General features: G+C 38.7%; 1 long non-coding RNA gene across 1 annotated transcript in view; it reads left to right on the top strand.

The window, feature by feature from the left end:
* Window positions 1-27,637, top strand: part of LOC149233555 (uncharacterized) — a 157,369-nt gene that overhangs the window by 103,808 nt on the left and 25,924 nt on the right. The window contains exon 2 of the long non-coding RNA XR_016247615.1: window positions 9,540-9,725. This is a non-coding gene — a long non-coding RNA (uncharacterized LOC149233555). The remainder of the gene's footprint in view (window positions 1-9,539; window positions 9,726-27,637) is intronic.

Raw genomic sequence — 27,637 nt, 5'->3', positions numbered from 1 at the left:
AAAGCAATAAAACAAGGACAACAGATGTAGGTGGACAGCCAGGGCAAAACCCCTATCTAGGGTAAAACCCAGTTAACAATTCTTTCTTCAATAGTTTATCGAGATAATCCAAGACTCTAGACCTAGACAAAGATTCCCTCCACACCAAGTCAACCCTCAATCCTTCTTGCAGATGGCAACCCTTCACAAGCAACTTCTACCTGGCGGCATCAACAACAACTTCAACCCAATAACAACTTCAACCCAGCAGCGGTAGCAACAACATCTTCAACCAAACTTGGAGAACTTCGATATCCCTTGATACACCTCAAAATGGAGTGAGATTTGTCCCAAAATTTCGGTTTTGATCCCTTCTATCTTCCTCTAGAAGCTCACACTTCTTTCTAGCTTCTTTTCCAGCCCTTAAACAATTTCTCACTTTTCCAGCTTCCAGCTTCAAGGATCGAACTATAAGAGAGAGAATGAGATGCTCCAAATGAATTCTAACTCCTTGTATTTATAGCTCTTCTGTGAGGTCGAATTACTTGTCTTGAGGTCGACTTAGTGTGGAGGAGACTAAATTCATTTTTGACTCAAAAAATAATTCGTTTTACATGATCCGAAAGCCCAAGAAGGGTCTCTTTAATGACTCAAAATAAATCCTAGAAGTCCTCAATGGGGACTTTGACCTAAAACATGATGACCCAAGCATGAAACCCATGCTTTAATAAGTCATAATATCAATAATAATAATAATAATAATATTTTGTTCATTCTTTTGATAAGTACATCTCAAATACATTTATGAAGACTGAACCTAGTTACAAATTTTGACACTCCCTCTTAACTAGGGGGAATTCATCACTACAAGTACAAGGAAGATCTCAGAGTACATGAACCATGAAGAATTTTAAGCATCGCAATGCCATGGACTAGATTCCTGACCAGGGCAATCTATCCAAGTGGGACTAAGATGGAGTAAAGTTTTCAACCTCTCTAGGTACCATCAGGCTTACTTACTAACCATCAACCCAGGGATGTAGGTGTGTATCCGAGGTCAGAGCTCCATGACCAACGCTACCCTCCCTACTTCGGGAACTAGACATCAACACAAAGTGTCAGCCAGATGTCCTCCTAGGGAATGTCTCACACAAAGCCTCATCTTTTCAATCGATAACAAATCCTCCCCGATCAAACAAATTGACAACAAATCTCTCCAATCAAACTGATCGTCAACTCTAAACATGTAAAGACATGCTATCAAACTTCTGAGAGATTTATCTGTACAAACACAACCCCAATCAGTAACAAACTTTCAAATGTACATAGATACAAACCTTCGGGGTCTTCCAAACAACTTGATGTTGCTTCTCAACTTTTCATAGTAGGACTTAGAGCTTTTCCAATGAATATTGACAGAAGATTTCTTCAACCATGCAACATCCTTTCCTACTTCTCATGCAACAACATATTTCATAAATCTATCCAACGTTTGTTATCTCAGCAACCCTCAAAAATACATTCTCCAATTTCTTATATCAAGGTGTCCATCATGACTATGATTTGACCTCCTTCTTAACTAGTGAGATTCCTTTCATCTGTGCTCCCTCTCAATTTAGGGAGATTTCTTTCATTCAAGCTCCCTCTTAATTAGGGGGCTCAACTTCTTTTCTATGACATCAGAGAATCTTTCATGGCTTCCATCCTTTTCATCAGAGTTATCAAGATCATCATCATTCTCGTCATGCTTATCATATTAACTTTATTTTACGAACATCTTCACCATCTTTGAAGATTATGTATCTGCACAACTTAGATAACAAGTACAACCAAATCTATAGAAGCATGAAGTTAGCCATATCAAAATCACGAAAGCATTCAACTTTATATATCAGATGCCCAAACTTAACTACAAACAAGAGACAGATACTCTTCAACATCTTGCTAGGGATTTTGTCATAAACACTAGGCTACTTCATCAAGGCTTGTTCATAAAAACCTTCATTACATCTAGGGTTTCAGTGCTTCTTCCAAAGGTATGACATACCTAACATATGGTAAACCCTAGAAACAATTTCAAACAAATATAGATCTACAAAGTATCTAACAACTTTCAGAATTCATATGTTAGACTTCCCACTAGGGTTTCATACAAACCCTAGATTTCATACATGAGATTTAACAATAAAAACTAATCACAGCTCTATCAACAACATGACTAGCTTTCACTAGGGTTTGTTGCAAACCCTAGATTTACTCAAACAATCATCAATCATAACTAAAACTTAGATTTCAACAATCTTACACAAATCTCAAATTATCACATTGTCATCATATATCAGAGGTTTTTCACTTCTACTAAGGTTTAACTCTCAAAATCCTAGAATTCTCAAATATTATCGTCCTAGAGAAACAAACTTTGACTAGGGCTTAGTTCCAAACCCTAGGGCTCATGACCATCGACAAATAGGTCAACTCATACATTAGGACTTCATTATCATGCATAGGCATTTCATATTATGTGTTAGTCAAACCCAACTTCACAAATATCAATAAGAGTTAGACATAACAAATTTGATTAGACTAGGGTTTGATCGGACAAACACACACATCACAAGGAAATCATTTCTAAGACATTATAAGGGTCTTGCTTATACATTCTACCAGACCCAAATGATCTAGGGTCTCAATACAAAACACAACAAACCCTAAATTACCAATACTTCAAAGGTTCAGGATTTCAGACATTACCATTCAACCCTAACAAGTTAGGGTTTCCATAACCATACCAAAACCCTAAACAAGACATTATCAAAGCATCAGTTAGTTACTTTAGACTTCATCAAAACATCAGACATTTTCTTTCAACAATAACCCTAAGCAGATTAGGGTTTCACACATAATCATCAACATACCCTTAGGTTAGGGTTTTTCACATTGAACCTTTCTAGGGTTCCACAGAGTAATCAAAGATAAGAGGAGGGTAGATTTATCTAATTATGAATCACCCAATCAAGAATCTTTAAGATTCAAGAGAGCTAGATAAAAAGATGGTAGTAATATTTTATGAAGAATGAATATAGAGATAACAAGAACTTGTAATTCAAAACATACCTCTTGTTCCTAACCAAACCTTGTAATTTCAATGCTTTATTTTTGTGAGGCCTTCTTCCTTGGGTCTTCAACAAGTTTTCCTAAACAAGGAAAATAAGAGGAGAATTGTGATTAGTATTTGATGCAAATAAAACAGATAAGTAAGGAAAACCCAAAATGAAAATGCTAAAAGGATACTTATCTTGGAGGTTGATGAGGGCTCCCTCCAAGCTTGAGGGATACCTATAACCTTAAGAACAAATAAAAATGTTTTTTCCAAAATGTTAAATCTACAAAAAACTAGAAATCGAAAAGAAATAACAAAAGCTTAAATCAAAAGACTTTAGTAGTGTAAGTCTCTTAAATCCAATTCTTCGGGCTTAGTCTTCTTTGGAGATCCTTCTTCAGCTACATTGGCTTGATCCCTGCTTCTCTTCTTGTTCTTTGGATTGTCGGGGCAGTCACTTCTATAGTGACCCATCTTGTGGCATTGGTAGCATTCTATCTTGGACATATCAACCTTCTTCCTTGGCTTTCTTGACTTTTTGGAGTGTCCTTTCTTGTGAGAGGCAGAGTAAGCATTTGATACCTTTTCTTCTTCATCGTTGGATACTAAAGAAATTCTCATTTCTTCTTGGGTGCAGGCATTCCACAGTTGTTCGAAGGTGGGAGCTTCTTTCCAACTATTGAGACCTGAAGCAAAGAGCTAGAAGTAGGTGGTAATTTCAACAATGCAGTGATTACTAACTCCTTCTCTGGCACTGTTTCATCTATGGCTTGAATTCCATCTCTAATCCTTGATATCCTTACAAAGAAGGAAGCCACAATATCATCCTTTGTCATCTTTGCAGTTCTCAACTCATTCTTCAAGCTTGCTACTTGATCAATATTTTTGATGGTGAATAATTTTGTCAATGCTTCATACATTTCTTGAGCATGACCTATATTGGAAATGTATGGGACAAGATTGTCCTTAATGCTTTCTACCATCAGAGTCATAGCCAATATTTCCAATTCCCTATACTTCACCTTGTCTGCATCACTGGATTCTTTGGTAGGTTTCTTCACTTTCCCTCTGATCACATCCAAGACCTTGTTATTTTCAAGAATGAGGTCAATCCTCTTCTTCCAAGATCTGTAGTTTGATGCTCCTTCCAACTTGTTCTCACTCTTTAGTGTGTTAGACATTGTCCTTGAAGATAGTGAGTTTCTTTTCTTATAAGAGCTTCTTATATGATCCCTAGATCAATCCTTTAGATTCCTTATTGTAGATACTCAAGACTGCCTTTTTGCTCCTCCACCTTAGCTCTGAAACCATGTTAGAAAATAAAAAAGGCAGAAAGATTTTCTTATATAGATAATTACTTGTGATTCTTTTATCTTTATGTTCTTCTTTATCTTTTAGTTCATCACGCAATTACCAAAGCAATATCACAAGGGTCATAGATGTAGGTGGACAGCCAGGGAAAACCCCTATCTAGGGGAAAACCTAGTAAAAAATTCTTCTTTCAATATTTTCTCGAGATAATCCAAGACTCTAGACCCAGACAAAGATTCCCTCCACACCAAGTCAGCCCTCAATCCTTCTTGCAGATGACAACCCTTCACAAGCAACTTCGACCTAGCAACATCAACAACAGCTTCGACCCAACAACAGTAGCAGTAGCAGTAGCAGCTTCAACCAAACTTGGAGAACTTCGATCTCCCTTGATACACCTCAGAATGGAGTGAGATTTGTCCCAAAATTTCGGTTTTGAGCCCTTCTATCTTCCTCTAGAAACTCGCACTTCTTTCCAGCTTCTTTTCTAGCCCTTAAACAATTTCACACTTTTCTAGCTTCCAACTTCAAGGATCGAACTATGAGAGAGAGAATGAGATGCTCCAAATGAATTCGAACTCCTTGTATTTATAGCCCTTCTGTGAGGTCGAATTACTTGTCTTGAGGCCGACTTGGTGTGGAGGAGACTAAATTCATTTTTGACTCAAAAAATAATTCTTTTTACATGGTCCAAAAGCCCAAGAAGGGTCTCTTTTGTTGTAGATCTAACCCAGAAATATAAGATAATAGCAATAAACCCATAAACAATAAGAGAGAAATAGATAGAAATGCTTCTTTATTATCAAAACCCTTATGGTAGGGCAACACCATACATTCACTCCTTAAGGAAGGAGAACACTCCACAAGCCATATGCCTGTTCATACGAGAATACTTCTCTTCCTCTTCCTTGTGGAGTCTCTAGCCTTTATATAGGCCTCATACATACAATACCATGTACCATTACCATGGTTTCCTTATACCATCAACTAATACCATGGGCCCCTTACATTATTATTAACTACTTGTGGTCCCTTACATGACATGGGTTAACCACCTTATTTATTACTATGGCCCATCCCATTATTACATTATTACCTTGGGTACCACCCTTGGTACCCCATATTATCCCCCCTAGGTACATAACATCTTTAAATGTACAATGACTCTTATTACTCAGAATAAATCCTAGAAGTCCTCAATGGGGACTTTGACCTAAAACATGATGACCCAAGCATGAAACCCATGCTTTAATAAGTCATAATAATAATAATAATAATATTTTCTTCAATAAGTACATCTCAAATACATTTATGAAGACCGAACCTAGTTACAAATTTCAACAAGCCTAACCCAATGTGTGGACAAAGGAGAGGGGGAGGCTAACACCTTGCGGACCAGATGGGGAAAATGTGAAAAGGGATTGTAATGAGCAGAGTGGAGCGAAATATATGGTGTTGGGAAGTTGGACCACATAAACAGAATCAGGGTTTCCCAGGTAGTGCCACTCCTAAAGTTTGTAGCTCATAGAGGAGATCCGATGGGACTAGGATACAAGATTAACCTCAGGTTGGGACAAGGGAACAAGAGTATAGTCCAAGCCCATTCTTTTTGCTGAATCCCCCCACTAATCCATGTCCAAATGTGCCCAAAAAAGCAAGCATAAACACCCAATTACATAATGAAAAGTCATACCTTCGGGGTTGGAAGGCCCACCTTTAAACATCTAATCATAACAAATGGGCGAGGGCACACAATGGCTGGCTCAGGTGGCAGAGAATGGTGGCACATTGAGCTATCTGGTGGATGAAAGGGGCTGCTGGCTGCCGATTGAAGACAAATCTAGAAGAAAATTTCTCCTATAGGGGTCACCCACTGTTGGTGGGTAACAAAGCCCTAAAATTTGTAGCACCTTCCAGCTTATTTTCTGCCTTAATAGAGGGAGTCATCTCCTCAAAGATCTGGTTACAGATAGATTGTAGAAGTAGGTGTCTTCAAAAGTGATCTCAATGCCCTTTCCTTCGACAAGGCTTTGATACCATGTTGATTTTTCAAATGCAATATTGATAAGCACAATTTTCTGCTACACATAATTCTTCCAATGATATTTATTCTACTTTAGCACATTCCAGATCATTAAGGAATTATATTTCGGAAAATTAAAACCATAAATGCAGTAGGGCAGTAGAGATCACAGTAAAATAAACATGCACAAGAGACAATTTTTTTTACCCTGGGAAAACCTAACCTTGGGAAAAACCCAGCAATCTTTTCTTAGGAGAAATTATCCTATTCAACAAATGTACAATCTGATTTTCCCAGTCAAATTTGGTCAAACTGACCATAGAAAACTACACAAATCAAACCTGGTTAATAGAGAGATTTTCAGCTTCCTGTAACAGTTAGTCAACTCTGGTCAAACAGGCTGAAATTTGGTCTTTGCAACTGCCTCGGAAATTTGGTCAATTTGCGGTCAACCTACCCAGAAAAGATTTGGTCAATCTGCGGTCAACCTACCCAGAAAAGATTTGGTCAATCTACGGTCAACCTACCCAGAAAAGATTTGGTCAATGGAGGTCAAACTGCTCAGAACAGATTCAATCAACTGCACAAACTTTCAGTCAACTGCCTCAGTCAAACTGCGTCAAACAGATCAGAGGAAGCTTCGGTCAATGCTGGCCAAATAGCTCAAAAATCTCTGTCAATGCTGGTCAATGCGAGTCAAACTTCAGGTCAAACTTCACAGGTCTTGTCTCTCGCTCTCCTTCGCATGTGTGGACAGAAAACAGAAGAAATAGTGATCCGAATTGCTTGCCAGATGGGAGAGGTCGAATGTCAATATATAGAGGTCATAGTAGGAGGGTTTTGACCAAGGGTCAAACCCATTTGTATGGTGGGGCCGACCTGTCTTCCTGGAGCCGACATGAACTCAAAAATAATAATTTTTCTTTTAATTTTATTGATTTGAATACCGTCCGCAGCTACAGAAAGTCAACGCTAAAGGTAGCTAACAAGTATCTAGCTTCTTTTTATCACCCCATGAAAACATTTTGCAATTCAGTTGATGTTCTAATGGAATTTGCAGGCAGAGGAATAAACTGGTCTGATGTGTCATCTTCTAGAGAAAGAACAAATAATCTCATGTTTACATCCTCATGATTTGGAGCAAACTTGTTAATCATGTTTTTGAATTTCCTCCAATGATCTACTGTTGGCACAACATTATTCCCTTGAAAGGTTAGCAATTTATCAATGGTTTTCTTGGGAATGTCATGGGAGAGGTAACTGCTAACACCTAGTTTGTTCAGGACTTGACTTTAATAATATTCTAGTGATAAACAAGATAGTTCATAAATGTTGTTTTACTTGGTCATTCAATTGAGTTACCTTATAGACTGTCATGGTGTCATGTTGCTGCACCAACAGCTTGGAATAAAGGGAAGTAAAATAAGAGACAAGGTTGAGAATAAATTGTTGACATTTGAAGGACTTCATGACTTGAAATACACATATTGATCAACATGGTTTGGAATAAAGGGAAGTAAAATAAGACACATGTTTGAGAATAAATTGTTGACTTTTGAAGGACTTCATGACTTGAAGGTTATAGTCAAAATTTTCTGGGACTTTACAAAATTAAATAATATTTTTTAACCAAGTAAAAATATACAAATCCTATGTAAACCCCTCAATAACGTGACCTTTTCTTCACGACCCTAACATGCAGGGTGGCTGCAATAAGATAATTGCCTTTCTATTTGTACATATTTACTTTTTCATAATATATGTATTATTTTCTAAATAAATGGACAAATGACTAGTTGTAGAGAAATCGACATATACACATCAAAAGAGAGGATGAAGGGACTCACCAATGTTGTGTAGGTTTTCTGCAGCTGCTTACACATTTATTTTGGTTATAATCTCCTCAATAATCACATATAGCATTACAACTAGTCTTGGGTGCAAGGTAGGATGGTTGGTATCTCCCTAAATTCTTCCCATTAACCCAACATGACTCTCTCCCATAGTCCCCAAATCCAATGATACAAGATTGTCACCTTATAGGGCATCAAAACTTGTCTACAGATTGACAAAGAAACAAGCCATGGCTTAGAAAGGATATTGGATGGTAATATAGATATAAACAAGCTGGGTAAGTCTTTGAATGCATTCAAGTACATTGTGAAAATGATTTCTGCAATGATATTGATCCTTGATCCAATAAAAATAGTTAGATGGTGATGAGAACAATGCTTTGTCCATCCTAAGATTGGCTGTCGATAATGGTAAATGCCTCCCCTCTTATTCCCTAACAACAGCAAAGACAACTGAAAAAAAATCAGCACTTTAAGAGGGTCAAAATGGGTTTGCCAATAAGTTTTTCAGTCATTTTTTATTTTATTTTATTTTATTTTGCTGATTTGTCAAAATTTGTGTTGTGTTGATTTTTTTTTCCAAATCTCGTGACTTTTTCAGGCTGATTTTTTGTTTGAGGTTTGGCACTGTGAAAAAATTGTGATGTCATGAATTTTTTGTTTGAGGTTGGCATCACAAAAAATCACTATGCCACTGATTTTTTGGTGATTCTTTCATATATAGTATAAACTTTGGTGAATCTGAGTAATGTGTAAAATGACAACTATGAAATGTTTGGTGATATTTTTGTAAAAATATTCAAATTTCTAAGTAATTTTATAATCCTATATAAATGTTGACAATTTTTAGAATATAATAATTTTACCCTATAGAATTTGGGGAAATCTTTAAAAAAAAATGAAAATTGAATATCTTTTGAGAAAAACATGGAAAGTTATCTCAGAGAAAAATTTAACCCTAAATTTTTTCCCTGCTTTCAGGTTCGTCTAAACAATCAACCATTGCACAAAGATGATTTTTACAAATTTTTTCAACCACAAAAACAGTTTAATCAAACCCATTTTTAGTGGGGAACTGCATCAAGCTCTTTAGTCATTTGTACCTAAGCAGTATCCATGACAGTGTTGCTTGACCTGAAGATAAATGGACAGTTATTGATCTTTGTATAAAGAGGCACCAATTCACACAAAAAGTTCATGTGTGTGAGAGCCAGAGTGAGGGAGTGCAATGTTTTGCATAAAGTTTCTGATGGTTACTGATGTGATCTTGCAGGCAGTGGTATGCTGACTCTGCAGACTTGAGAGAGGCTTGGAAAGCTGAATATATGGAGGCTTGTACTGTTAGAGGTTTCAATGTCAAGAGAGAGAACTATCCTCCTTTCCCACGACTAGAGGCTTATATCTCTGGTTATTTGGACTAGTAATCAAGCTTCGAGTGAAGCAGATGCTTTTTGGAACTGTAAGTATTGGAATTTTATAAACATCCTATGAATCTAACCTTTGATTGAGGTTGATACTGTAACGAATTCTGACCATTGAAATATTATTGACAATCTAATGTCTCAAGTGTATTTTTGTCACAGACAAATTGTGCAGTGAATCTATGTCATTGACTAGGATACAGTGCAGCTATTGGATTTATAGAATTTTTTTCCTTGGAAAAAAACGTAATTTTATTTCATTTTGTGGAATGATACAAAATTACATTCTGCATATGCAGTTGCACATCACTGTGTGTATTCTAAATGAGATCTTTGTGGATCTGTCAGATTGACTAAGCCTTGTGAAGAAGTGTTTATTACTTCCCTGCTAAGTCACCTGACACGGGGATTCGGGACACGTAGGATTCGAGATTCGTGGTGTCGGATTCGGACACGTTGACCCCCTGGAACAGGACACGTAGGATTTGTTATATATTATTTTATATATATATATATATATATATATATATATATATATATAAAAATTAGATATTTCTTACACAAATTTTAATTAATGATACAAATTTATTGATTTCAAATATAGATCTTCATCTATAGCTATTAGCATGCATAGTACATACAAAATTCAAATACATGTCAATCTATTATCTATTTCTTATGCTTGGCCCTCTTGCCACCACGAGAAATGTCTAATTTTTTAGTCTTGTTGGAAAATCAAGATTTTTGTCATTAATATCACCCTCTAAGCATTAATATCCAGAGATATCTTTGTCATTACCTCTGTACCTGTATAGGGATCTTTGTCATTAATATCACCCTTTAAGCATTAACATAAGATAGAACAAGCATAACATGTCAAGTCAAGATTTTGTTTGAGTGATGTGTACATTTTTAGGAGGGTCATGATACAGGAGTTCGACAACCAATGTCACTAACATCAAGGTACATAGAGGGATTGGGGCTCTTGATTAAATACGAGTTCCATACCCTAATACATGACAAAATTCAATGGAAACATTGCAATTCCCCAATCCTAAAATCCTGAAAAACTGATAAGTCTGCTGGATTTTGAATGAAATCTAAAATTCTACTTTCTCCATATGAAATCGAATGAGGTCGGAACCACTCCCAAACATCCTGAGTCATTTCATGGTAATGTTACAAATTTAAGTAACTTTTACTTTAAGAATTTAACATTACCATGAATAGCATATCAATACTAGGGCCTAGACTTGATAATTAAGCTGCCAAAACGCTTGCCAAATGAAAATATGCGTGGCTATAATGACCAAATGCGGCCTTTTCATACCCGTGCAGGTCACTTTTGTCGCCTAACGAGTCCTGGAAAACAGGACACACTGCCAAAATTGTGACACGACCTCGGATTCGACGAGTCAGGAAAGGACACGATGTGTCATGGTTTTTGGACACGAATCAGGGTAGAATCGCGTCGGACACGCTGGATTCGGGATTCGTGGGGCCTATAGGATGAATCCGGTTATCTAGCTTCCCTGTCATTACATGTTCAGAGTTCATATAATATACAAGATGTGAAGTGGAACTTCACCTTCAAAAACTTTTCAAAAAAAGTAGTGTATCACTACCAAGAGATAGAAACTGTAGCAAAAACGAAAAAGAGAGAACTAATTAGGAGCTCATAGATTCGGCAGGTCTGCTTCCCTCTATTAAAAACCTGTGATAGTATTTAGCATTGTGGAAAAAGTCTGCAAAAAATCGCGATTTTTTGAACTAAATGATTTAATCCCCCGAATTTTTGGCGACTTTTTCACAAAGGAAAAAATCGCGATTTCTATCCAAAAAGTTGGCCTCCCTTCCCAGGCCACGGATAAAGAGCCCGCAAAGGTGAAAAGGGTCTTATTTTTCATTGTTTTCTCTCCCATTCGGCACTGTGGAGATACATAGGGGTTTGCCATTGCGTTAGAGGAGAATATATGTGTGTTTTGAGGTGGAGATTTGGAGATTTTTCCACTACTCATCGTGGGAGATTCAAACTTCAAAGTGCCGAATTCCTGCTGCCCAGTGCCAGGTATGTATTTTAATTTCTCTCATAGTTTCTTTTACACATGATTTCTTAAATCTTTCTATACTTCTCTAAAATTCTATTAGTTTGTTTATGTCTTATTTTTGCCTAGAATCTAGATTCTAGATTGAAGCAAAACTTCAACTTTCAAGATTAAAATGACAAAAATTCAAATTTCAAACCCTTGTTTACTGAATCTGAGTGTTTTCAAGTGACTGAGAAGAGGCATTTAAAATCTAAAATCAACTATTGCATTTGTGTTTGCTTTTTATGTGATGGGAAATTTTTAATTTGTTTCAATTTTTTTTTGTGCCTAGGTTTAAATTCAAGTTCAAAGTTTAAAACAAAATGCCAAGGATTTTGGACGCTATGTGGGAATATGGTGAACCTGATACTATACACGAATCTGGGGGGATCAATAGAATGTATTTGACTTGCAAGTTGTGTGGCAAGCATATGTCAGGAGGTATCAACAGATTAAAATTCCATTTGGGGCAAATTTCGGGGCAAAATGTTGACCTTTGCCCAAATACAACTCCAGAAATCATCCGATGGGCCATTCAATCATTGATGGATAAAGAGGAGGGAAAAGACACCAAGGCAGCACTAAAAATCCAACTTGTAGGGGCCTCAAGAGTGGGGGGAATTGAGAGTGGCAGTGCTTCTTCAACATCACCTTCCTCACCCATAGGTCCCAACCCCTCATCTATCTCATCTTTTTTTGTTCCTAGAACCACAGCTGGTGCACAACCTGGCATCAAATCAACAATTAAAAAAAAGGAAAAGGCAGAAGCTGACAGGTTGGTCAGTAAGTGTCTTCTATGGAGTGATGTTCCTTTCAACATTGCCAAGACAAACCCATTCTACCAGCCTATGTTTGATGTTGTTGTTGTCGTTGGCCCGGGGTACAAAGCCCCCACCTTTGCAAAATTGAGAGGGCCTCTTCTTCAAGATGAAAAGACTGATTGCACTGCTAGATTGGAGGAGTTTAGGGCATCATGGGAACAAACTGGATGCACAGTCATGTCAGATGGTTGGACTAACCAGAAGGGTAGGACCCTTCTTAACGTCTTGGCTAGTTGTCCCAAGGGCACAATGTTTATGAAATCTGTTGATGCATCTGCACACATTAAAGATGCACGTACATTATGTGAGTTGTTGTACATCTTTATTCAGGAAGTAGGCCCAAGCAATGTTGTCCAAGTCATAACGGACAACACTGCAAATTATGTTGCAGCTGGCAAGTTGCTTATGGAGAGGTATCCTAACTTGTTTTGGACACCTTGTGTTTCTCATTGCATTGACTTGATGTTGGAGGATATAGGTAAGATTCCTATTGTGAGGAATATTGTTGAATCATCCAGGAGCATAACAAAATTTATATATAATCATGCATCTGTGCTTAGCTTGATGAGAAAATACACCAAAAACAAAGAGTTGGTGCGTCTTGCCATTACACGATTTGCCACTACTTTCATATCTCTTCAGTCTCTGTTGAATTCTATGTGGGATGTGAAGAGCATGTTTCTTTCAGCGGATTGGCATTCTTTATCTATTAGCCGCGAACCAGAGGGAAAGGGCATATGTAGACTAGTTTCATATGATCAAAGCTTTTAGGCAGGAGTAGAGGAGGTGTGTGCCATTTCAAAACCTTTGGTAAGGGTTCTTTGGTTGGTTGATGGAGACAAGCCCGCAATGGGCTACTTGTATGAGGCCATGGATAGGGCCAAAGAAGCCATTCGTGCTTATTATGAAGATAAGGGAGACGAGGGGTTAGAGAAACAACAGGTCATATGGAGAGTGATTGATGAGCGATGGAACAATACCCTCCATCGCCCCCATTCATGCTGCAGGTATCTACCTCAACCCGACATTTTCTTACGCCTGTGGTTTCAGATTTGATGCCAAGTGATGGATGGATTCTTCACTTGTGTCGAGAGGATGGTGTCATCTGAGCAAGAACATGAAGATATTTATAAAGAAATGGAAGTCTATAGAATGGGAGGTGGCACATTTGGTTTTACCATGGCTATTAAGAATAGGACAACCAAAATGCCAGGTAAGTTTCAGTTTGTTTCAAACTTTCAAATTTAGAATTTCAATGTTTTTTTTTATGTTTCTCATTTTTTTTTTAACTTGTAGATGCTTGTTGGACAAGCTATGGTGCCAAAGTACCCCATCTCCAAAAGCTTGCCATTCGAGTGCTCAGCCAAACATGCAGTTCCTCTGGGTGTGAGTGCGACTGGAGTGTATTTGACAAAATACACAGCAAAAAGCGGAACAGATTAAAAAATTTCAAATTAAATTTTTTGAATTCATTTGATTATTTTTAATATTTAAAGGAACGATCCCCGATATGCTATATCGTGTACTATATACATGCCATTCCCTCCTTTCCTTGTCCAAATTTTCTCAGTACTAATTTACAATCTATGACCCTAATACAGATTGGAGTCCCAATGCCTCAATGACATGGTCTACATCTACTATAATCTTTGATTGTGGGTGAGACAGCTTTAGACACCTACTGATGTAGAAGCCTTCTCATTGGACAATATTGATACCACCTCTGCATGGAGAGTCGAGACTGAGAGGCCGGTCATGGACTCGATCCCGGATTGGTTAGGTGTGGATCTAGAGGATGTAGCAGTTACAGGGGAGGGAGAGCTAGAGGTAGAGGAGGAGGAGCAACATCAGGGTTAGGAGGCAAAGCTGGTTGAGGATGATGAGGAGGAGGTGACACCATCTAGGATGGGCATCAGCAGCATAGGACAGAGGCCACCTCTTCCATCGGCTTCTAGAGGACGATTGAGTCCATTTATATCCCCAGGGGCAGGGCTTTCTTACTCTAGAGGAAAAGGAAAAGCCGTTCCCTATTCTCGTAAAAGGGGAAGAGGATCTCAGTAACTGATTACTTGATGACTCATGATATACATTTATTATATTTTTTGTTGATATTTTGACTCTTGAGAGTTGAGACTCAGACAAGACTCAAAATTCAAGAGTTGATTCACTATTTTGATATGTGATGTAGCACTAGACTTCATATACATATTATATATTAGCTTTCTTTACATGTTTATGTGGAAATGCATTTATTTAATGTTGTGGATACTCTAGATGTTAAAAAAAAAATGAATAATTTCGTGTTTTTTTAATTTTGCCGACTTTTTCAAAAAACTCCCGACTTTGCCGAGTTTTTCAACATTTGGACCCCTGCCGAATTAATCCCGACTTTGACTTTTTCCACATTGGTATTTAGAAGAGTTGTTTTCTTGCTGCTCAAAAATATGCCATAGATCTTGTTGGACGCAGATTGTCATTGATGTCAGTATAGCAATATTCGAGGAGAAAAAGGAGCCAAGAGGAGCAGAATAGAGGATGCAGACAACCATCGCAGCAACAGAGGAAGAAGCAAAGCTATAAGGAAGCAGACAGAGCCATCAGAGGAGTAATGGGTGCATTTATATTATCAGGAGCTATCGGGCCACAAAAGAATTATATGCATGAAGATACAGGCGGAGGAGCATATATCATACATATGTGTTTTTACACTATCGGAGGCACAAAACCTTATATATATATATATATACTATCGGGCCGTAAAACCCATGTATGCATGCTTTAACACTATCGGTGGACAGAAAGCCCATATACATAGGCTTAACACTATCGGAGGCAGAAGACTTGGCTCTAGGGAAAATACACTATCGGAGGCGGATTGCGGACTTGAAACTCTATACATGGGAGTGTTGAGTTGTATTGGGTCCGGCACATCGCATCGCTATGAGGGGTCTACGTTAACGTTGAGCCCTGACCCTGTGCGACTTTCGATCGTCAATAGCGAGTATCGCATCGACACTTCGGAAGTGGGAGCTACAATATGTCAAGCGGTCCATTGCGATCGCCGATAGCGATATCGCATCGGACCTCCGCCAGGGGCAACTCCCGACTGCGATGCATATCCACGCGGACTTGTCGCACATTACAAATATGACTTAATCTATGATCGCATCTGTCGCATATCGCAAGCCATAAAGCCTTGCCACATTGGAAGCACCGACTGCGATAGGCTGTGGACCCGACGGGCATATTAACTATGGTTTAATACCATATCGCATCCAGTCCATCGGAGCAGTGGAGGATCGGCCATCGGCCATCGGCGGAGTCATGGGTCCGATATATAAAGGACCCCCGGGAGTCACGAATCACTGATTGCGATTTAAGCGCGGACCTGATACAGGAATAGGTGCAATTGTAATATTTCCTGAAGTCCGCCTTTTAGTCTGTTTGACTGTTTTTTCTCATATTCTCTGTGTAATGGAATGTCTGGCTTGCGCGGGGTGTTTTAAGCCGAAAGGCTTACGATGGCTGTTCCGACGGTTCAGAAGGCTGAACGTCAGTGAAAAGGGGTGAATCATGGCAATTATGATTGCGATCGGGACAAAACATCTCCGTTTAATTGAAAGAACTCTGTGTATGCCACAATCATTGCCAAAAGGAGCACTGTTACGGTAAACCGGGAGGATGTGTTCTCCGTGGATCGTTTGGACCAGTCTAATGAATCTATGTATCTCGAGAAAGTTAGTGAACTTGCACAGCGCAGAGGAAGCCGCAACGACCGAGGAGGAAGCCTAAGAGGCGGTGTAAGCAGAAACGAATGGACAGAGGCATGGGAATGTATAAAACAGTAAAAATAGAGAATTATTCGTGTTGTTGTTGTGGTGAAGAACCAGAGTGTGAGGTAGCAGAAGCAGCAGAGGCAGAAGAGGCAGTAGAAGCAGTGGAGGCTGTAGAGGCAGAAGAGGCAGTAGAAGCAGTGGAGGCTGTAGAGGCAGCAGAAGCAGTAGAGGCAGGAGAGTAGGAGTGAGAGAACCTCAGCTGAATAGAGTGTAGCAGCATACCAGTTTATACCAAGGTTGGGTTGGAGCCTCAGAACTGAACAGGACTGAAGTCATTGGGGGTAGGTGCTCCTAAGTGTAGAACCACTGCAAAACAGAGTTGGTGCTTTGGAGGTTGGAGCCTCACTGAAGTCCAAGTTGGAGCTTGGCAACTATTCACAATCAGATATATACTTATATTGTATTTATTTCATTGCATTGTCTTGAGTTTTAATAAAAGCATTAATTCTAGCTGTTGATTTCTGTGTTCTGTGTATACATATACATATCTATATATGCTTTTGGCAATCACTAGAACAATTAAAAAAAAATAAGAAATACTGATTCACCCCCCCCTCAGTATTTCCAACAATTGGTATCAGAGCCGGCTTCTTCATACTAGCCTAACAGCTTGAAGAAGGATCCGCAGCCATGATGAGAAATCACGAAGCATTGGGAAGACCTCCTTTGTTCGCACTAACTTTGGTTTCTGGAAGAAAAGAATGACCTACTACTTAATGTCCCTTGGACCTGAAGTTTGGCATTTTGTTCAAAATGAATACCAAACGACTTCCACTCTTCGAACAAACCTAGACGAGAGGAAAGCCTACATCGCAAATGCAAAGGCCTTGAACTCCATCACTAGTGGAATCACTGATTCCGAGTTTACAATAGTCATGCACTGTACCTTTGCCAAAGAATGTGGGAGAAGCTAGTTGGCTTATACGATGGAGACTCAAAAGTCAAAAAGGCAAAGCTTCAAACTCACAGAAGACAATTTGAAAGTTTGAGGATGGAAGATGAAGAAGATATTGCAGCATACCTCCTCCGAGTAGCTGAAGTTGTAAATTCCCTGAAAGGATTGGACGAAAAAATTGAAGAAAGTACCATTGTTCAAAAGGTATTAAGGTCTCTTCTAGACAAATTTGACTCCAAAATAAGCGCAATAGAAGAAGCAAAGGATCTAGATACCCTCAAAATGGATGAACTCCATGAAATTCTCACTGCCTATGAAATGAGGAAAGGTGGCCCAAGCTCCAAAGATGCAGCATTCAAGGCCTCAAAGTCAAAGAAGGGGAAAGAAAGGAATTACTGTAGTGATGAGTCAGATGTGGAATCCGAATTGGCTCAATTTGTACAAAAGCTGAAGAGAGGATCTAAGCTTAAAGGCAAGTATCCTCTTATCTATTTTAAATGTGGTAAAATAGGTCATTATGCAACAAGATGTCCTCATAAACATGACAATGATGATGAAGGAAATTCTAAAAGAATGGCACACAAAAAGAAAGGGTTCAATAAGAAAAACTTCTTCTCCAAGCAAGATGAGTTTGATGAGGATGAGTTTATGGTCATCAAAAAGAAATCAGATGAGGAAAGTGATCATGATGAAAGCCAAGAAACATTATTCATGGCACTCGCAGATGATGATGACTCAGGGCTGGAAGGAAATGTAGATGAACTGTTAATAAGCGCCATTGAAGAAAATGAGAAACTACGGAACAAAATCATTTCTCTCAAAGTGGAAAACAAGGAAATAAGAAGGAGAGAAGATCTCTTGGAAGAAAAGCTTAAAGAAAAAGAAGAGACTTGTGAAGAACGTGAGGCCGAAATAGTGTCTCTGAGAAAGGAGTTGGAGCAAATTAAAAAGGGTTGTAAAAGCTCTCAAATACTTGAGACTATTCTGAAAAATCAAAAACCTCAACATGACAAGTCTGGAATAGGTTTCAAAGGAGAATCCTCAAGCACTAAGAATAGTGCGAAAAGCTATGCCGATGCACTTTCCTGCAATCCAAAAGATGAAAAAGTATGTTATCAAAAGTGCATCCTAGATCCGAAGAATGAAGAGAGAATTACTCCAAAGAAGAATGTGGAGTTGAATCATGGACACTACAGCAAATACAAACCTGTACTCCACCAAGGGCCCATCGCAAATCCAAAGAACGAGGCAGGAGTAATTCCCAGGAAGGAAATCGACTCAAACTGTGGTTGCTTCAACAGGTACAAAACCATCTTTCTTGGACACTGCTTTCACTGTACAAACTTCGGTCATCAAGCCAAACATTGTATGGCTCGTAGAAGTGAAAAGACAAAGCTAAAGGACTGAATAATCAACTCATATGCCCCCAAAAGGCACGGACAAATCAAAACCTTCAATTCATTTGATCCCTTGACCAAATTTGATCTGATTTGATCTTTCTGCTACAATAATGGACACTATGAACAAGACTGCCCACTCAAAGGAAGAAATACGAGTAGCAAGAACTCCAACATGGATAAATGCGGCCTGACTCTATATGCTCAAAATAATGGAAACCATTGGTTTGTGGATAGTGGGTGCTCCAGACACATGACAAGAGATAGAAGGAAGTTTGTCTCACTGAGCAAAAAGGAAGGGAATGTGTCCTTTGGAAGCGGATCTGGCAGAATTGCAGGAAAAGGAACAATTACTCTAATCAATGGAAAAGGAAAAGCTCAAGATACTCTCCTAGTTGATGGACTCAAACACAACCTCCTGAGTGTCAGCCAAATCTGTGATCAAGGACATAAGGTTGTTTTCAGCACCAAAGACTGTGAAATAAGGAACTCTGCCTCAGGGGAACTTGTGGCAAAAGGGGTGAGAACATCAGACAACATTTACATTTTGAACAAGATTCAAGAAAATAAATGCTACTTGAGTTAGACAGATGAGAGTTGGCTGTGGCACAAGCGACTTGGACATACAAGCTTCGAAAATCTGATCAATATCAGCAAGATCAAAGCTGTACGAGACATCCCAAGGCTGTTCAAACCAAATCAAGGAGTATGTGGTCCATGTCAACATGGAAAGCAGACCAGAACCAGCCACAAGACAAAGGAGCTCTCTACATCGAAGCCCTTGGAGATCATCCATGCTGATGTGTGTGGGCCAACTAGAAATCAGGGACTCCAAGGAGAAAGGTACTTTGTGTTATTTGTTGATGATTATACTAGAATGATGTGGATATATTTTATAAAGTTTAAATCTGAAACTTTTGAGTGTTTTAAGAATCTAAAAGCCCTTGTAGAAAATGAAAAAGATTCAAAAATTAAGTGCCTCAGAATAGACCGAGGGGGAGAATTCACATCAAACGAATTTAGTGAGTTCTGTAATATTCATGGAATTAAAAGGGAATTCTCTGCTGCCAGAACACCTCAGCAAAATGGGGTAGTTGAAAGAAGAAATCGAACAGTCCAAGAAATGGCAAGAACAATGCTATTAGCAGTAGACTTACAGCCTAGATTCTAGAGAGAAGCAGTAGGGACAGTTGTCTATACATTGAATCGAACTCAATTAAGACCAAATTGTGAAAAAACTCCTTATGAGCTATGGAAAGGAAGACCTGCTTTGGTGAAGTACTTCAAGATCTTTGGAAGCAAGTGCTTCATAAAAATAAATGATGGCTCACCCAAAAAGTTTGATTCTCGGGTTGATGAAGGGATATTTCTTGGATACTCTACACAGAGCAAGGCTTACAAGTGCTACAATTATCGATTGAAGAAAATAGTGGAAAGCATTGATGTAAAGGTTGATGAAGATCTTCCAGAAAAGGAAATTGAAGAACATGAAGATGACTTTCTCATTGAAGAAGAAGAACCTAAAGAAGAAGAAATAGATGAGGAAGAAGAAGAAGAAGAAGAAGAGGAAAGAGAACCACCTAATACCCCTTCAAAGATGAAGTATGTCCAAAGACATCATCCAGAAGAGCAGATCATTAGCGATAGAGATGAAGGTGTGCAGACCCGAAGAAGGATAACAATCACACCCAAGAGAAAAGTCATTGCCCTCCTATCTATGATAGAACCAGAAACATTTGCAGAAGCAAGTAAGGATCCTCATTGGGTAAAAGCCATGAAAGAAGAAATGTCCCAAATTGAGAAGAACAAGACATGGGAGTTGGTACCTCGTCCAAAGGACAAAAACAAAATAGGAACCAAATGGGTGTTCAAAAATAAAATGAATGAGGAAGGATAGGTTATCAGAAACAAGGCAAGACTTGTCTGCAAAGGCTATTCACAAATTGAAGGAATTGACTTTGAAGAGACATTTGCACTAGTGGCCCGTATGGAAGCTATCAGGATGTTCTTGGCATTTGCTTGCTCAAAAGGATTCAAAATCTATTAGATGGATGTGAAATCAGCGTTTCTAAATGGGGAACTCAAGGAGGAAGTATACATGCAGCAACCAGAAGGTTTTGATCTAACAGCAGGAAAGGACTTAGTTTGTAAGTTGAAAAAGGCTTTATATGGGTTGAAACAAGCTCCTAGAGCTTGGTATGCAAGATTGGATCACTACCTTCAACAACAAGGCTTCAAAAAGGGAGTGGCTGGAAGTAATCTACATAAAGACAGATGAAGGTAAGTTACTAGTTGCTCTTGTTTATGTTGATGATCTGATTTTTGCTAGTAATAATGATGAAATGAGCCATGAATTTTCTCAAAGCATGTCAAAAGAGTTTGAGATGTCAATGATAGGAGAGCTGTCCCACTTCCTTGGACTTCAAGTATCTCAAACCAGAGCAGGATTGTGTATATGTCAAACCAAATATCTAAAAGACATGCTCAAAAAATATGGAATGGAGGATTGTGCACCCATGAGCACACCTATGACCACAAACTGCAAACTGAGCAAAGATGATGACTCCCCTCTAGTAGATGCAACTCATTACAGGTCAATGATTGGAGCCCTTCTATACTTAACAGCTACAAGACCAGACATAATGCAGGCAGTAGGAATGGTGGGAAGATTTCAATCTGCTCCCAAACAATCCCACTTATTAGCTGTAAAAGAATTCTCAGATACCTGAAAGGAACTTCTGATTTCGGTCTTTGGTACCCAAAGAGCCCAACACTGACTGTCACTGCATACACCGATGCTGATTGGGCTGGAAGTATAGATGATTGGAAAAGTACTAGTGGAAATGCGTTCTTCCTAGGAGACTATTTAGTATCCTGGCTCAGCAAAAAACAATCATCCATATCATTATCCACAGCCGAAGCCAAGTATATTGCTGCAACAGACTGTTGTACTCAGATACTATCGATGAAGGAAGCTCTAAAAGATGTCGACATATGTACAGATTGACCGATTACCGTCTATTGTGACAACACAAGTGCTATCAGTCTCAACAAAAATCTAGTGATCCACTCAAGAACCAAACACATACCAATCAAGTATCATTTCCTCCATGAGAAAGTAGCTGAACAAAACATCGTCCTGGAATATATCAGTACTAAGGAGCAGATAGCTGATATTTTCACAAAACCTCTTCCTCGAGAAGCATTCGAACATCTGCGTCAAAAGATGGGGGTTATTTCTTTATCATCACTCAAGTTCATTCATAAAGATGTAGCAGGACAGGGGGAGTCCATATGCATTCCTTTGCCATTGATGTCAAAGGGGGAGAGCAGAAGAATATTGCCATCAATAACAAAGGGGGAGATTGTTGGACACAGATTGTCATTGATGTCAATATGGCAATATTCGAGGAGCAAAAGGAGCCAAGAGGAGTAGAACAGAGGATGCAGATAGCCATCGCAGCAATAGAGGAACAAGCAGAGCTATAAGGAAGCAGACAAAGCCATCAGAGGAGCAATGGGTGCATTTATATTATCGGGAGCTAGCGGGCCACAAAAGAATTATATGCATGAAGATACAAGCAAATGAGCATATATCATACATATGTGTTTTTACACTATCGGAGGCACAAAACCTTATATATATATATACATTTATACTATCGGGCCGTAAAACCCATGTATGCATGCTTTAACACTATCGGCGAACAGAAAGCCCATATACATAGGCTTAACACTATCGGAGGCGGAAGACTTGGCTCTAGGGCAAATACACTATTGGAGGCGGATTGCGGACTTGAAACTCTATACATGGGAGTGTTGAGTTGTATCGGGTTCGGCACATCACATCGCTATGAGGGGTCTACGTTAACGTCGAGCCCTGACCTTGTGCGACTTTCGATCGCCAATAGTGAGTATCGCATCGGCACTTCGGAAGTGGGAGCTACAATATGTCAAGCGGTCCATTGCGATCGCTGATAGCGATATCGCATCGGACCTCCGCCAAGGGCAACTCCCGACTGCGATGCATATCCACGCAGACCCGCTGCACATTACAAATATGACTTAATCTATGATCGCATCTATCGCATATCGCAAGCCGTAAAGCCTTGCCACATTGGAAGCACCGACTGCGATAGGCTGTGGACCCGACGAGCATATTAACTATGGTTTAATACCATATCGCATCCAATCCATCGGAGCAGTGGAGGATCGGCCGTTGGCCATCGACGGAGTCATGGGTCCGATATATAAAAGACCCCTGGGAGTCACGAATCGCCGATTGCGATTTAAGCGCGGCTAAGTTGTCAAAAACGCCGACCCTATCCATCTGAAACGCTGATCCCCATTTTTGGTACGGAAACTTGTACGATTCAAGCTAGAAATGACATGGATCTGTATTAGTCTTGTTTCATTTTTTTTGGAAACGTGCAATTTTTGGTCGGAAACGAATCCTTGGCGTTTCATGGGTTTCAAAAACGTTTTTGAAATTCCAGATCCGTATCCCGATTTCTGGATCCGTATCACATAAATTGTGATATAGATCCAGAAATCGTGATACAGATCACAAATTTTTGGAAATAGATCCGAGTTTCGAAGTTCGTCAAGATGGGAATGGTCGGGTATTTTCCTTGGTCGCCGGGAACAGGCAAATTTTTTTAAGGGCTGTTTGATTGAATTTCTTAATTGCTGGTGGAGTAAAAAGGTGTTTAACATAAAACAACATACAACCAACCCGCTCACCTAACTCGCCTCATTTCCATTGTTCTGTTGGAAAAAGTAACTATGTTTGGTCTTCAATAATGTACTTGAGTCATTATGTAATGTACTTGTCAAAAGAATAAAGAAAATTATTATTATTATTATTATTATTGTGACTTATTAAAGCATGGGTTTCATGCTTTGGTCACCATGTTTAGGTCAAAGTCCCCATTGACATTTTCTAGGATTTATTTTGGGTCTATAGAATTATTGCACATTTAAAGAGACCCTTCTTGGGCTTTTGAATCATGAAAATCGGTCAAGTATTGAGTTAAATATGAATTATGTAACCTCCACACCATGTCGGCCTAAGGACCCATTCTACCCCACAAGAAGACTATAAAAGGAAGGACTACAAATTCATTTGGAGCATCACTTCTCATCTTCTCATCTACTGGGCAGAATTGCGAAAATCTTGTTGCTGGGCAGAAGTGCGAAGTGTATAGCTGGGAAAGTCTGTTGTCGGGAAGTTGAAGTGAATGCGTGTTTGGGAGAGTTTAAGGAGAAGAGAAAAATCGAAATTTTGGTTGTGGTCTCACTTTGTTTCGTGCTCTTAATTGGGAGAACGAAGTCTTCCAAGGTGGAGTGTTGCCGGAAGTTGCTGGTTGCTGCAAGTTGCTACATAGTCGAAGTTGTTGGGAAGAGGTCAATCTTCTAGAGGTTGACTTGGTGTGGAGGGAAGGTCTGGTCAAGGTCTAGGGTGAAGAGTCTCAAAGAATATTATTGAAAGGAAGAATTACTTTGACTGGGTTTTCCCCTTGAGGGGGGTTTTGCCCTGACATGTGCCTACATCTTGTGTTCATTGTTTTATGTGCCGCTGCTTTTGGTAATTGCTTGATGAACTAAAGAAAGAAGATATAAGATTGTAATAATAAGAAACATCACAAGTAATTATCAAGATCGAGAAAATCTTTACTGCCTTTCTGATTTTCCAACATGGTTTCAGAGCTTTGGTGAAGAAAGAAGAAAAAGGCAGATCCATTCATAGGCACTATCTCAGGGAAGGAATCTATCATATTCAAGGAATATGTCTAACTCTATCAAGGGTGAAAACAAGCTTGAAGGAGCATCTAACTTCAGATCCTGGAAGAAGAGGATTGACCTAATCCTTGAGAAGAACAAGGTGCTAGATTTGGTAAAAGGAAATGTAAAGAAGCTTACCGAGGAAGACAGTGATGCCGACAACACGAAATTCAGGGATTTAGAATTGTTGGCGATGAATCTAATGGTAGAAGGGATAAAAGACAATCTTGTCCCATTCGTAGCTAACATCGATCATGTGCAGGAGATGTATGAAGCCTTGTCGAAGTTGTTCACTATTAAGAGCATTGGTCAAGTAGCAAGTTTAAAGAATGAGCCGAGGAATACAAAGATGAGTAAAGAAGATACTGTTGCAACCTTCTTTATAAAGATAGTTAGACTCAGGGATGATCTTTTAGCCATCGATGAGATTATTCCAGAAAAAGAATTGGTGATCTCTGCTATATTAGGATTGCCACCCTCTTGGAGTGCTTTTGCTTAAGATCTCAATAGTTGGACGTAGCTCCCACCTTTGAAGAATTATGGATTGCATGTAGTCAAGAAGAATTAAGGATCTCAATGGTTACCAATCCTGAAGAAGTATCAAATGCTGATTTTGCTCATTGTAAAGAAAAGAGTTCGAAGGGACGAAGGAAGAAAGTTGACACGTCTCAGATAGATTGCTATCAATATCATAAGAAAGGTCACTACAAGAGTGACTGCCACGAGAATCCAAGGAATAAGAAGAGAGGAAGAGATCAAGCCAACTTTGCTAAAGAAGGAGACTCAAAGAAAGTCAAGCATGAAGAATCCGACATTAGGGACTTACACTATTAAGTCATTTGCTTTACATAACTTGTTTTATATGTTTTAGAATTTATAGGTTTTTAACATATATTTGGAAAAGACATTTTTGTATTAAGTTTGAAGGTTTCCCTCAAGCTTTGGAGGGAGCTCCCAACAACTCTCAAAGATAAGTATCTCATGTCCTTTCAGTTTTGGGATCATGTACCCATTTAGTTTTGATTATATTAAAATACTAATCACCTTTCTCCCTCTGTTGTCTTGGTTAGGAAAACCATCTGCAAAAAGGAGGATCTCTCAAGACAAGGTTAGTCAATAAACAAAGGTATGTTTTGAATACATTGATTAGATTACTCATTTGATGATCTATTACTAACTCTGTCATGACTAGCTGTATTGAATCCTAGTGATTCTTGTTTGGGTGATTCATCTCTTGATAAATCTACCCACCCCACTCATATTCTTGATTTACTATGTAGAACCCTAGACAGGTTGTGGAAAACCCTAATCGAGGGTCTGCTAATGTGAATATCTAAATTTCTAAGCTGCTTAGGGATATTGTGAAATGCTAGTTGAAGTTTTATTGATGATGTCTTGTTTGGGATTTTGGTGTGATCCGAAAATCCTAACTTTTAGGATTGAATGATGAAGTCTAAAATCCCGAGCCTTTGAAGTCTTGCTAATGTCGGGTTTGCTATGTTTCTACATTGGAACCCTAGCTCATTGGGGTTTGGTGGAATATGTGAGCAAGACCCTTACATTGTCTTTAAAATGTTTTCTTTGGTATGTGTGTCTTTGTCTGATCTAGCTCTTGTTTAATATTGTTGTGAAGTTGGGTTTGACTAACACATGATATGAAATGTATTTGCATGATGATGAAATCTAAGCATATGTTCTTTTGATTGAAACCCTAGCTTGGTCTAGGTGAGATGTATTAATGTTGTTGGACATATGATATGCTTATGTATGGTTATGAATTCCTAGATATGTGTGCTGACCTAGTCATTGATGGTCATGAGTTTTAGGATTTAATGGATTTAATGGAAGTCCTTGTCTGAGATTCTAGGATGATGATATTTGGAAATCTAGTGTGATGTGGCTAAACCCTAGTGAAGTTAAAATTGTCTAGTATGTGTGATGTAACAATCTGGTATGGTTATGAATTCCTGGATATGTGTGTTGACCTAGTCATTGATGGTCATGAGTTTTAGGATTTAATGGATTTAATGGAAGTCCTTGTCTGAGATTCTAGGATGATGGTATTTGGAAATCTAGTGTGTTGTGGCTAAACCCTAGTGAAGTTAAAATTGTCTAGTATGTGTGATGTAACAATTTGAGATCTATGTGTGTAATGATTGTTGAGATTGTGAAAATGGAATTCTAAGGTTTTGGAATTAAACCTTAGTCAAAGTAAAATCTTTGGAATATGATGATTTGAGATTTGTATAAGATTGTTGAATTCTAGGGTTTTGGAGTTGAACCTTAGTCGAAATAGAAATCTCTGATATATGATGACTATATGATAATTTGAGATTTGTGAAGAGATTGTTGAAATTGGAATTTGACGATTGCTAAAAAATCTAGGGTTTGCAAACTAACCCTAGTGGTAGTTGGTCATGATAGTGACTGATTGATGGTTGATTGAAAATATAGGGGCTTGGAACTAACCCTAGTGGAAGCTGGTCAAGTTGATGACTAAGTTGTGATTGACTTTGATTGATTTGTTTCTATGAAATCTAGGATTTGTATAAATCCCTAGTGAGAAGTCTAACATATGAAAGATTGTTAGATACTTTGTAGATTTATTTGTGAAATTGTTTCTAAGGTTTGCTATATGTTGTAGTAAGGTATGTCATGCCTTTGGAAGACATATTGAAACCCTAGATGGAATACATGTTGTTATGAAGTAGTCTAGGGTGTATGACAAAGTCCCTAGCAAGATGTTGAAGAGTATATGTCTCTTGTTTAAAAGTTTGGGTATTTGATATGAATAAAGTTGAAATGATTCCATGATTTTGATATGGCTAATATCATGCTTCTATAGATTTGGTTGTACTTGTTATTTTAAGTTGTGCAGGGACACAATCTTCAACTTGGTGAAGACGTGATGAGCATGATGGGGATGGTGATAACTTTGATAAAATGGTTGGAAGCCACAAAAGATTCTCCGATGCCAAAAAGAAGAAACTGATCTCCTAGAGGAAGCATAAATAGAGGAGATCTCCCTAAGATTAAGAGGGAGTCCGAATAAAGAGGTGCTTCCTGGTTGAGAGGGAGGGCATAGCTTGGTATAAATTGAAGAATGAATTTCAGAGGGATATGTTGCTGC

Source organism: Pinus tabuliformis, chromosome J (assembly GCF_031772625.1).
Source record: "Pinus tabuliformis cultivar Carrire ecotype Pingquan chromosome J, CPIR1, whole genome shotgun sequence".
In the NCBI taxonomy this organism is placed as follows: Eukaryota; Viridiplantae; Streptophyta; class Pinopsida; order Pinales; family Pinaceae; genus Pinus; species Pinus tabuliformis.
The sequence above is the reverse complement of the archived record's forward strand: the minus strand, read 5'-3'. Positions and strand labels throughout refer to the sequence as shown.